Consider the following 14,530-nt stretch of genomic DNA (forward strand, 5'->3'; position numbering starts at 1 on the left):
CAGCCCGCCACTACCAGGGTCCCGTGATGCAGGAACAACTTCCCCGGGAGAACGCACGGTGCACCTCAGGCTGGAGCAACGTCATGCCAGCCTCTGCCACCTCAGGCTCGCCCCGCATCTGTACCCCTCCCTCCCCCCCGGCCTGAGTGAGCCAGAGCCCCAGAATCAGCTGCTCCTTTAACCCCATCCTGTCTGAGTGAAGAACTGATGCCCTCAGGCGACCTACACGCAGAGGCGGGTCCAAATTCAAAGCAGAACCCAGGAGCTGAGCGAACTAAGGAGAGAAAGGGAAAGCTCTCCCAGCAGCCTCAGAAGCAGCAGATTAAATCTCCACAGTCAACTTGATGTAGCCTGCATCTGTGGAATACCTGAATTCACAACGAATCATCCCAAATTGAGAAGGTAGACTTTGGGAGCACCGATATATATACTTTTTTCCCTTTCTTTCTTTTTGTGAGTGTGTATGTGTATGCTTCTCTGTGTGATTTTGCCTGTATAGCTTTGCTTTTACCATTTGTCCTAGGGTTCTGTCTGTCCGGGTTTTTTGTTGTTGTTGTTTTTCTTTTTTATTACTCAAAAAATTTTTTTCTTAATTTTTATTTTTGTTTTATCTTCTTCTTTTCCTTTTTTTTTTTTCTCCCTTTTATTCTGAGCCATGTGGAGGACAGGCTTTTGGTGCTCTAGCCAGGCATCAGGGCTGTGCCACTGAGGTGGGAGACACAACTTCAGGTCCACAAGAGACCTCCCAGCTCCACGTAATATCAAATGGCAAAAACCTCCCACAGATCTCCATCTCAACGGAAAGACCCAGCTCTACTCAACGACAAGCAAGCTACACTGCTAGACACCCTATGCAAAACAACTAGCAAGACAGGAACACAACCCCATCCATTATCACAGACGCTGCCTAAAATCATGATAAGGCCACAGACACCCCAAAACACACCACCAGACATGAATCTGCCCACCAGAAAGACAAGATCCAGCCTCATCCACCAGAACACAGGCACTAGTTCCCTCCACCAGGAAGCCTACACAACCCACTGAACCAACCATAGCCATCGGGGACACACACCAAAAACAACAGAAACTACGAACCTGCAAAATGCGAAAAGGAGACCCCAAACACAGTAAGCTAAGCAAAATGAGAAGACAGAGAAACACACAGCAGATGAAGGAGCAAGGCAAAAACCCACCAGACCTGACAAATGAAGAGGAAATAGACAGTCCACCGGAAAAATAATTCAGAATGATAGTAAAGATGATCCAAAATCTTGGAAATAGAATGGAGAAAATACAAGAAATGTTTAACAAGGATCTAGAAGAACTAAAGAGCAAACAAACAGTGATGAACAACACAATAAATGAAATTAAAAATTCTCTAGAAGGGACCAATACCAGAATAACAGAGGCAAAAGAACGGATAAGTGACCTGGAAGATAAAATAGTGGAAATAACGACTGCAGAGCAGAATAAAGGAAAAAGAATAAAAAAGAACTGAGGACAGTCTCAGAGACGTCTCGGACAACATTAAACGAACCAACACTCTAATTATAGGGGTCCCAGAGGAAGAAGAGAAAAAGAAAGGGACTGAGAAAATATTTGAAGAGATTATAGTTGAAAACTTCCCTAATATGGGAAAGGAAATAGTTAATCAAGTCCAGGAAGCACAGAGAACGCTGCCTAAAATCATGATAAGGCCACAGACACCCCAAAACACACCACCAGACATGAATCTGCCCACCAGAAAGACAAGATCCAGCCTCATCCACCAGAACACAGGCACTAGTTCCCTCCACCAGGAAGCCTACACAACCCACTGAACCAACCATAGCCATCGGGGACACACACCAAAAACAACAGAAACTACGAACCTGCAAAATGCGAAAAGGAGACCCCAAACACAGTAAGCTAAGCAAAATGAGAAGACAGAGAAACACACAGCAGATGAAGGAGCAAGGCAAAAACCCACCAGACCTGACAAATGAAGAGGAAATAGACAGTCCACCGGAAAAATAATTCAGAATGATAGTAAAGATGATCCAAAATCTTGGAAATAGAATGGAGAAAATACAAGAAATGTTTAACAAGGATCTAGAAGAACTAAAGAGCAAACAAACAGTGATGAACAACACAATAAATGAAATTAAAAATTCTCTAGAAGGGACCAATACCAGAATAACAGAGGCAAAAGAACGGATAAGTGACCTGGAAGATAAAATAGTGGAAATAACGACTGCAGAGCAGAATAAAGGAAAAAGAATAAAAAAGAACTGAGGACAGTCTCAGAGACGTCTCGGACAACATTAAACGAACCAACACTCTAATTATAGGGGTCCCAGAGGAAGAAGAGAAAAAGAAAGGGACTGAGAAAATATTTGAAAAGATTATAGTTGAAAACTCCCCTAATACGTGAAAGGAAATAATTAACCAAGTCCAGGAAACACAGAGAGTCCCATACAGGATAAATCCAAGGAGAAACACACCAAGACACAAATTAATCAACCTATCAAAAATTAAACACAAAGAACAAATATTAAAAGCAGCAAGGGAAAAACAACAAATAACACATAAGGGAATACCCATAAAGTTAACAGCAGCCCCTTAATGAAAAAAAAAAAAAAAAAAAAAAAAAAAAAAATTACCTTTATTGTAAATGGATTAAATGCTCCAACCAAAAGTCATAGATTGGCTGAATGGATACAAAAACAAGACCCGTATATATGCTGTCTACCAGAGACCCACTTCAGACCCAGGGACACAAACAAACTGAAAGTGAGAGGATGGAAAAGGATATTCAATGCAAATGGAAATCAAAAGAAAGCTGGAGTAGCAATTCTCATATCAGACAAAATACACTTTAAAATAAAGACTATCACAAGAGACAGAGAAGTACACTACATAATGATCAAGGGATCAATCCAAGAAGAAGATATAACAATTGTAAATATTTGTGCACCCCACATAGGAGCACCTCAATACATAAGGCAAATAATAACAGCCAAAGAAGGTGAAATCGACAGTAACACATAGAAAGTAACACTCCACTTTCACCAATGGACAGATCATCCAAAATGAAAGTAAATAAGGAAACACAAGCTTCAAATGCTACATTAAACAAGATGAACTTAATTGATATTCATAGGACATTCCATCCAAAAAGAACAGAATACACATTCTTCTCAAGTGCTCATGGAACATTCTCCAGGATACATCATATCTTGGTTCACAAATCAAGCCTTGGTAAATTTAAGAAAATTGAAATCGTATCAAGTATCTTTTCCGACCACAACACTATGAGACGAGATATCAATTACAGGAAAAAATCTGTAAGAAATACAAACACATGGAGGCTAAACAACGCACTACTTAAAACCCAGAGATCACTGAAGAAATCAAAGAGGAAATCAAAAAATACCTACAAACAAATGACAATGAAAACATGATGACCCAAAACCTATGGGATGCAGCAAAGGCAGTTCTAAGAGGGAAGTTTATAGCAATACAATCCTACCTTAAGAAACAAGAAACATCTCAAATAAACAACCTAACCTTTAAACGTAAACCAATTAGAGAAAGAAGAACAAAAAACCCTCAAAATTAGCCGAAGGAAAGAAATGATAAAGATCAGATCAGAAATAAATGAAAAAGAAATGAAGAAAATGACAGCAAAGATCAACAAAACTAAAAGCTGATTCTTTGAGAAGATAAAAACAATTGATAAACCATTAGCCAGACTTATCAAGCAAAAAAGGGAGAAGACTCAAATCAATAGAATTAAGAGATGAAAAAGGAGAAGTATCAACTGACACTGCAGAAATACAAAGGATCATGAGAGATTACTACAAGCAACTATATGCCAATAAAATGGACAACCCCGAAGAAATGGACACATTCTTAGAAACGCACAACCTTCCAAGACTGAACCAGGAAGAAACAGAAAATATGAACAGACCAATCACAAGCACTGAAATTGAAACTGTGATTAAAAATCTTCCAACAAACAAAAGCCCAGGAACAGAAGGCTTCACGAGTGAATTTTATCAAACATTTAGAGAACAGCTAACACTTATCTCTCTCAAACTCTTCCAATATATAGCAGAGGGAGGAACACTCCCAAACGCATTCCACGAGGCCACCATCACTCTGATACCAAAACCACACAAAGATGTCACAATGAAAGAAAAGTACAGGCCAATAGCACTGATGAACATAGATGCAAAAATCCTCAACAAAATACTAGCAAACAGAATCCAACAGCACATTAAAAGAAACATACACTATGATCAAGTGTGGTTTATGCGAGGAATGCAAGGATTCTTCAATATACGCAAATCAATCAACGTGATACACCATATTAACAAATTGAAGGAGAAAAACTATATGATCATCTCAATAGATGCAGAGAAAGCTTTCAACAAAATTCAACACTCATTTATGATAAAAACCCTCCAGAAAGTAGGCATAGAGGGAACTTTCCTCAACATAATAAAGGCCATATATGACAAATCCACAGCCAACATCGTCCTCAATGGTGAAAAACAGAAACCATTTCCACTAAGATTAGGAACAAGACAAGGTTGCCCACTCTCAGCACTATTATTCAACATAGTTCTGGAAATTTTAGCCAAAGCAATCAGAGAAGAAAAAGAAATAAAAAGAATCCAAATTGGAAAAGAAGAAGTAAAGCTGTCACTGTTTGCATATGACATGATATTACACACACAGAATCCTAAAGATGCTACCAGAAAACTACTAGAGCTAATCAATGAATTTGGTAAAATAGCAAGATACAAAATTAATGCACAGAAATCTCTTGCATTCCTATACACTAATGAAGCAAAATGTGAAAGTGAAATTAAGAAAACGCTCCCATTTACCATTGAAACCAAAAGAATAAAATATCTAGGAATAAACCTACCTAAGGAGACAAAAGACCTGTATGCAGAAAATTATAAGACACTGATGAAAGAAATTAAAGATGATATAAATGGAGAGATATTCCATGTTCTTGGATAGGAAGAATCAACATTGTGAAAATGACTCTACTACCCAAAGCAATCTACAGATTCAATGCAATCCCTATCAAACTGCCACTGGCATTTTTCACAGAACTAGAACAAAAAGTTTCACAATTTGTATGGAAACACAAAAGTTCCTGAATAGCCAAAGCAATCTTTTTTTTTTTTTGCGGTATGCAGGCCTCTCACTGTTGTGGCCTCTCCCATTGTGGAGCACCGAATCCAGACACGCAGGCTCAGTGGCCATGGCTCACAGGCCTAGCCGCTCTATGGCATGTGGGATCTTCCCGGACCGGGGCACGAACCCGTGTCCCCTGCATTGGCAGGCAGACTCTCAACCACTGCGCCACCAGGGAAGCCCCAAAGCAATCTTGAGAAAGAAAAATGGAGCTAGAGGAATCAGGCTCCCTGACTTCAGACTATACTACAAAGCTACAGTAATCAAGACAGTCTGACACTGGCACAGAAACAGAAATATAGATCAATGGAACAGCATAGAAAACCCAGAGATATAAACCCACGTACATATGGTCACCTTATCTTTGATAAAGGAGGCAATAATGTACAGTGGAGAAAAAACAGTCTCTTGAATAAGTGGTGCTGGGAAAACTGGACAGCTACATGTAAAAGAATGAAATTAGAACACTCCCTAACACTATACACAAAAATAAACTCAAAATGGATTAAAGACCTAAATGTAAGGCCAGACACCATCAAACTCTTAGAGGAAAACATAGGCAGAACACTCTATGACATAAATCACAGCAAGATCCTTTTTGACCCACCTCCTAGAGAAATGGAAATAAAAACAAAAATAAACAAATGGGACCTAATGAAACTTAAAAGCTTTTGCACAGCAAAGGAAACCATAACAAGACAAAAAGACAACCCTCAGAATGGGAGAAAATATTTGCAAATGAAGCAACTGACAGACGATTAATCTCCAAAATTTACAAGCAGCTCATGCAGCTCAATATCAAAAAAACAAACAATCCAGTCCAAAAATGGGCAGAAGACCTAAATAGACATTTCTCCAAAGAAGATATACAGATTGCCAACAAACACATGAAAGAATGCTCAACATCGTTAATAATTAGAGAAATGCAAATCAAAACTACAATGAGGTATCATCTCACACCAGTCAGAATGGCCATCATCAAAAAATCTACAAACAATAAATGCTGGAGAGGGTGTGGAGAACAGGGAACCCTCTTGCACTGTTGGTGGGAATGTAAATTGATACAGCCACTAAGAAGAACAGTATGGAGGTGTCTTAAAAAACTAAAAATAGTACTACCATATGACCCAGCAATCCCAGTACAAGGCATATACCCTGAGAAAACCATAATTCAAAAAGAGTCATGTACCAAATATGTTCATTGCAGCTCTATTCATTGCAGCCAGGACATGGAAGAAACCTAAGTTTCCATCAGCAGATGAATGGATAAAGAAGATGTGGCACATATATACAATGGAATATTACTCAGCCATAAAAAGAATGAAACTGAGTTATATGTAGTGAGGTGGATGGACATAGAGACTGCCATTCAGAGTGAAGTAAGTCAGAAAGAGAAAAAGAAATACCATATGCTAACACATATATATGGAATCTAAAAAAAAAAAAAAAGTTCATGAAGAACCTAGGGGCAAGGTGGGAATAAAGATGTCAACCTACCAGGGAATGGACTTGAGGATATGGGGAGGGGGAATGGTAAGCTGGGACAAAGTGATAGAGTGGCATGGACATATATACACTACTAACTGTAAAATAGATAGCTAGTGGGAAGCATCTGCATAGCACAGGGCGATCAGCTTGGTTCTATGTGACCACCTAGAGAGGTGGGATAGGGAGGGTGGGAGGGAGGGAGATGCAAGAGGGACGAGATATGGGGACATATGTATATGTATAAGCGATTCTCTTTGTTATAAAGCTGAAACTAACACACCATTGTGAAGCAATTATACTCCAATAAAGATGTTAAAAAAAAGAGAAGAATCTGGAGGCAAAACTCCAGGAGAGGTAGCGGGATAACATTGAGCCTGCGTATGAATGGAGTTAAGAGCTGAAAGTAATGCCCCCCCCAATTATATCGACTGTAACAGATTGTGGCTACCCTTACAAGAGAAAATTCTTAAAAGAACAGATTTGTTCTGAGAAGTATGATCAGGTGATATTTGAAATGGATGGAGAACAGGGTGTGAAGCGTAGTGGAGGCCATTCGACTTTATGGCCATCTTCACTGAAAGGGTGGTTTAGAAAACACTCGCATGTGAAAGCAACAAATACTCACATCTGCCTTAGCCTGGACTGTAAGTAGAAAAGGTTTCCATTGAGAATTTCTAAATTTAAGATACCTCACCTGATTTTGGACTTCACATTCAAATTAACCATTTGGACTAGGTGTGTGCCAAGAAAAGAATATAGAAAGTTCTCCTACAAGAATATGTTCCCTGGAGCACCTGCCAAATTGTGTTCTGCTAGAGAATTTTTTTACAGGAACACACCTGTAAAAAACGTCTATTAATGCCTCCTACCAGGAGAAGGGTAGTGAAGTGATACTCCCAAAATCTGTTCTTTCTTAAAAGCAAAGAGAAATTGTCAAAATCAATCTTTTCAGAATTCTAGAAATGAAGCAAAGGCTTGCAACAAGCTATGAGTCAAGAAAAATCACTGAATCTCAGTAAGAACAGCAAGATTTATGGCATTTCAACATATTTTGTTTCCTTCCTCCTTTCCTCAGTTCCTCAGTAGCTGTACAACCAACAGGCTTGTGAGCGTGGTAGCTGTAAAATCAGCAATCTAGAAGGCACTAAAGGGGCCAGAACAGGTGTGGACCTCCACCAAAAGGCTCATCCCAGAGAACTGTCACTATTTAACACCTGTCTGACAATTGTCTGTAAATATCTTCATGCAAAGGGCTTATTTTTATTTGGACTGATTCAGACTTTTATCATCGGGAAAATCCCCATTCCTAGGTTATTTAGCAAAAATATCAACCACAATTATATAAAATTATAGCTTCCTGCATTGGTGATACCAGTTGGGGAAAACATGAAGCTGGTCAAAAAAGCCTTAAAAGTTAAATCTGGGAATGATATGCCCATAGAGGACTGTGAAAAGCTCTGACATTCCTGAGAGTTGAGAATTCCACATGGAAGTGCAGGGTTGTTTGCATGCCCTGGAAAAGCTTGAGAAGGCCCTCATGTCTCATCTCTGACATTGAGGTGTTTTGCAAGAATGAGGTGAAAGTTCAGAAAGAGAAAGGGTGGGAGACAGTGGATCAAAGCATTTAAGTACAGGGAGATCAGCTCGGTGATTTGTGACCACCTAGAGGGGTTGGATAGGGAGGGTGGGAGGGAGATGCAGCAGGGAGGAGATATCGGGATATATGTATATGTATAGATTCACTATGTTATAAAGCAGAAATTAACACACCATTGTAAAGCAATTATTCTTCAATAAAGTTCTTAAAAATAAATAAAATAAGGATTAAAAAAAAGCATTTAAGGAAAGGTCTGCTGACCACTAAGTTAATCAAGTAAAGACCTCAGCAACTGCAGATTTCAAAGAATATACTTTACAGAATTCAGGAAAGTCACTAAACAAACCACAGCGATGGAAACTACAACAAACAACAACATCGGAACCTGCCATATTATATTACTTTAAATGTCCAGGTTTTAACAGGGCTTTATGAGGCATGAAAGAAACATGGAAGTATGTTCTACACACAGAGGAAAAAAGCAGTCATTAGAAACGGTACCTGAAAAATCTCGTAAGTTTGACTCATTGGAAAAAAAATTTTAAGCAGTCATTATAAATGTGTTCAACTAAATAAAGAAAAATATATCTAAAACATTAAAGAAAAGCATAAGAACAGTGCTCAACCAAATAAGAATATCAATAGAGGGAAGTTATTAAAAAGAACCAAATAGAAAATCTCAACTTGAAAAGTAAAATATTTGTGGTAAAAAATTCACCAGAGGGACTTAATAGTGAATTTGAGCTGGTAAAACAAAAAATCAGAAAATTTGAAGATAGGTCAATAGAAACCATCAAGTCTGAGGAACAAAAAGAAGAAAAATGAATAGAGCCTTAGAGACCTGTGCAATATGTGCATAAAGGGAGTCCAAGAGGAAAAGAAAGAGAAAGGGACAGAAAATCTATTTGAAGAAATAATGGTCAAAACTTCCTAAATGTAATAAAAAAGAAGCTCCATAAATTCCAAGTAGAATAAACTCAAAGAGATACACAATTAGACAAGTTAAAGTCTAACTATCAAAAACCAAGACGAAGACACTTGAAAGCAGAAAAAGGAAAAAAAGACTGGTATAAGGAATACCCAGAAAAACTATCTTTCAAAAATTAGGAAGATGTTATAACATTACCGTCCCCCTTGCTCTCACCTCTCCTCCAAAAAAGCAGAGAATTTTTTACTAGCATGCCTTCCCTACGAGAAATTCAAATGGGAGTTCAATTAGTCTCATACGAAAGAACACTAGAGAGTAGCTCAAATTCACGTAAAGAAATAAAGATCAGTGGTAATAGAACCTACATAGGTAGGGACTTCCCTGGGGGTCCAGCGGTTAAGACTCCGCACTCCCAATGCAGGGGCCCTGGGTTCAATCCCTGGTCAGGGAACTAGATCCCACATGCCGCAACAAAGATCCCGCACGCAGCAACGAAGGTGCCATGTGCCGCAACTAAGACCCAGCACAGCCAAATAAATAAATAAATAAATATTTTTTAAAAAAAGAACCTACAAGGTTTCCATGGTGGTGCAGTGGTTGAGAGTCCGTCTGCCGAGGCAGGGGACACGGGTTCGTGCCCCGGTCCGGGAAGATCCCACATGTCGCGGAGCGGCTGGGCCCGTGAGTCATGGCCACTGAGCCTGCGCGTCCGGAGCCTGTGCTCCGCAACGGGAGAGGCCACAACAGTAAGTGGTCCGCGTACCGCAAAAAAAAGAAAAAGAAAAAGAACCTACATAGGAAGATGTAAAAAACAACACAAAAATTTTTGTAACACTTTCTTCTCCTTTAAAAACAAAATGGCATGAAGCAATTAATATAAAACTGTGTTGATGGGCTTGTAATGGACAAATTTGTTATTTCTATGACAGTAATATTACAGAGGAGGAGAAGGAAATGGAGCTATATTAGAAGAAAGATTTTGTGTACCATTGAAATGAAAAGTGTTATTAATCCAATCTGTACTTTTTTAAATTAAGATCTTAATTTTGATCTGCAGAGCAGCCACTAAAAAAATACCTAAAAATATCTAATAAGAGAAACCAAAAAGGGGATATAGGAGCAGAAACCACGTAAGACATAAAAAAACTGAAATGTCAGAGGCAAGTGCTACATTATCAGTAAGTACTTTAAACATAAATAGAAGAAACATTCCAATCAAAAGGCAGAAATTGTCAGACTGGATTATATAACAAGACCCAACTATATGCTTTCTATGAAGATTAAAAGGTACAATAGATTTAATGTAATGGGATACAAAAAGATATATAATGCAAATAGCAAACACAAGAAATCTGGGGTGACTATCCCAATATCAAGCAAAACAGACTTTTAAAAAGTTATGAGAGATTAAGAGGGACATTGAATCATGTATGATGATAAAGGGTCAGTCCATCAGGAAGATATAACAACAACAAAAGTACCTTGACCCTGTTCTTGCACCATATTCAAAAAATTAACAGATGTATCACAGACTTAGATATAATCCCTAAAGCTGGAAATTATCTAGAAGAAAACATTCTAACAATGGTAAGGCAGCTTGTTAAGTAGTATACAAAAAACTCAGCCACACAAAATATGATACACTGGGTATTATCAAAATTTAGACAATTCTGCTTCTCAAAAGACACTTTAAAAATAAAGACAAGCCGGGCTTCCCTGGTGGTGCAGTGGTTGAGAGTCCGCCTGCTGATGCAGGGGACACGGGTTCGTGTCTCGGTCCGGGAGGATCCCGTGTGCCGCGGAGCGGCTGGGTCCGTGGGCCATGGCCGCTGGGCCTGCGCGTCCGGAGCCTGTGCTCCGTGGCGGGAGAGGCCCGCGTACCGTAAATAAATAAATAAAATAAAGACAAGCCACAAAGAGAAAATATTTGCAAAACACATATCTGTGAAAGGACTTGAATTCATAATATAAACATAGTCAATAAGTTTGATAACAATCAATAGTTTTTAGTCTGATTTCTTCATTTTACTATTTTTCACCTAAACTGTCTTCATTTGCATATTTAAACTGCCTCAGATGCAAGGTAAATAAGGAAATTATTCAGATATTATAAAAGTCAAGATACTAACCCAATTTTCTCTCACATGCAGAACAAAAATAACCCACCTGACTACAGTGATTGGTACTTTGTCAAAACAATGCTTTCCAAAAAAATCAAAATATTTCCTTAAAAATTTTAGAACTAAGTTTGTAGAAAGGATTTACGGCCTATATGTATCAGTATATAATAAATACCTATTTTTTTCATTTTATATAAAGGAAGTTAAGAAAAGTGTTTGAAAATTATTATAACTGGAACATTGTACTTATATTGCAAAACATTATAAAACAATTATATTAATTTTTAAAAAATTATATGAGTGAGACAGTGAGGTCAGAGAAAATATAATGCACTTAGAAGTAACGAAACACTAGATTCTTGTAGGCATTATATGGATTCTCTGATATTCAAAAGAGAATAGGAAGATCAACAATTTAAAATGTTGACTGCACTCTATAGGCAATAATCCCATGAAAAGGCATTTAGATCCTTGTCAAAATAGAGCAAAATAATTGTTCTTTATATAAATTCCTGGATCATCCAAGAAGGGTGATTAAAATAAACATCTATTTAAAAGCACTCCTGAAGAGGTAATGTATCTGTGGCTATTCTTGTCAATAATTAAAGAAAGAAAATATCTTGCTTTGATATTATATAACAACACATTTTCTTAAGTATAATTTAACTGATAACTAAAATGTTATTGAAGTCCATGGCAGCTAGTGATTTTATAACTCCAATTCAAGCAGAATTTAGAAGTTTCTCTAGAATTTATTAACATAATCGAAGTAAATCAGTATTTAGCCATGGACTCACTGTTTACTAATTTTTTGTTACTCTGATAGAGTAGCACATATGACCTTGAATTAGAGAATCACAGAATTATATATCTAACATGTCCCTAGAAAGCAGGTGATCCAAATCCTTTCCTTTACAGACAAGAACATTGAAGTCTGCAGCGGTGTTAAGATGTTCCTTTGGTCCAAATAAATAAGTAGACAGACTGGAAAGAAAGGGTGTGTTTATTGTTTCCTAGGCTATAGTGAACATTTTTGCTGTTCCACCAGGTTCTTCCAGAACTATTGTGGATAGAAATGTATCACCCTAAAAGATATATTCCAATCCTAAACTCAGGTACCCATGTATATGGCTTTATTTGGAAATAGGGTCTTTGCAGATGTAACAAAGTTAAGATGAGGTCATACTGGATTAGGGTGGACCCTAATTCAATAACTTGTGTCCTTAGAAGAAGAGAGAAGTTGGGCACACAGAAAGAAAATGTTAAGAAACACATGGAGAATGCCACACAAAGACGGAAGCAGAGATTGGAGGGATACATCTACAAACCAAGGAACGAGAATGATTGCTGGCAACAACCAGAAGCCAGGACAGAAGCAAGGTACAGATTCTCCCTCAAAGCTTCCACAAGACACCAACCCTGTTAGACTTCAAGCCAGCAGAACGTTGAGAGAATACATTTTTCCTGTTTAAGTCGTCCCATTTTGGGAATTTGTTACCACAGCCCTAGGAAACAAATACACCCTCCAATTTCTCTATCTTTTCTGTGCATTCCTTCCTGGCTTGGGGATACTTTTGCTTCCAAAAGCCTGCATGTGGAACTTTTGTCAGGTAGATTGCCTTTAGGCTACTGGCGCCACTTTTCCTGCAGATACAGTGAGCTTGACATAGACATTTATGAGTTTCTTTAAATGCATCGGGTATTGTAGCAAACATCCCGAAACTAGAGAATGAACAAACAAGCTTTGGTGCATTCATAAGATGGAATAAAATAAAAAGGAACAAATTATGGTACATGCAGCATCATGGTTGAATCTCAAATGAAATATGCCAAGTGAAAGAAGCCAGACTTAAAGGTTACACACTTTATGATTCCATTTATATATTTACATAGGAAAAGTAAACAGATCAGTGACTGCCAGGGCTTAAAAGTAGTGGGAGATTTTAACTACAAAGTGGTAACATGTCAGGAAATTTTGGGGGGTGGGTGATATATTTTTCTATATTGACGGTAGTGTTTGCTGCAATACTCTATGCACCATGGTTAATTTAGTTTCCCACCTTGATGTCAACAGTCTTACACTTGAAACGAAAGCCATGACACATGCTAATTACACATAGTTCTTGCAAATCTAATTCATATTTTAAATTATTACTTTATTGACTTTTTTTGTAATTTAAAGAATACTAAATATTTTTTTATTAAACATGTTTAAACACAAAGTTAAGAGTTCTCTTGGTTGCTTAAATACTGACATAATTTTATAGTCAGGCATGCCCCTATGAAAATATATCCTTTTTCTCAATTTCATTGTAAAAATAGAACTCATACATTCATTCATTCGATGTCATGTTTCTATCTCAAGTAGATTTATTTTGTAATAATTTTTTAAAACTGCAGTTTGACCTAAGGTTTACATAGCAACACACTATCCAAATGGTTCTTATTATCTTATGATCATATGATACATATATCATTGCAATCTCTGACCCATTCACATTATAAAAAACATCATGTCACTTTAAGCAATGGGAGTACAACACGAAACATAAAATGAAAGTAACAAAAGAAGGAAAGAGGGAAAGAAGAAAAAGTTACATGTTTTATTATGCTTAATAACATCAAAATATGAAAAAAATGTATATGTATAATCTTATAACCTTAGCATAAGATTTATGGTGATCTGCCTACAAATTTGCATGGTTAGTTATTATTCTAGCCAAATAAGGCTGTCAAGACAAGCATAGTAATTTAATGAAGCAGATGTTCATCAATATCACTTTCCAAAATGGATAATAAATTTTAAAAGTGGTTAATAAAAGTGTTATTGTCCTAGCTTGTACGAGATGGTCTCGTCACTCACCCCTTTGATTTTAAACAACTTACTCCTTCATTTTTTATACACTAACATCCCTAGATCATCATCTTTCATCTTCTAAATTCAAACTTGCCTTTATCTAAGAACTGATATTTCTAATAATTGCCTACAAACCAATAATGCAGTTTTAGAAGCATCAGCACAATTGTAATGCAATGTTGGTTTTGAAATTATATAGATACCTTATTGAACCTTCATTAATTTTATAATGGGTGGAGTTTCCACTTAAGAAGGATGTTACTAGTGATAGGAAACATATAGATCATGGAAACTTAATTGAGAAAATATGGAGAAAAGTATATGTTAAATGAACCTAAATT

The sequence above is a fragment of the Neophocaena asiaeorientalis genome, unplaced genomic scaffold (assembly GCF_003031525.2).
Source record: "Neophocaena asiaeorientalis asiaeorientalis breed wild unplaced genomic scaffold, Neophocaena_asiaeorientalis_V1.1 scaffold602, whole genome shotgun sequence".
Lineage (NCBI taxonomy): Eukaryota > Metazoa > Chordata > Mammalia > Artiodactyla > Phocoenidae > Neophocaena > Neophocaena asiaeorientalis.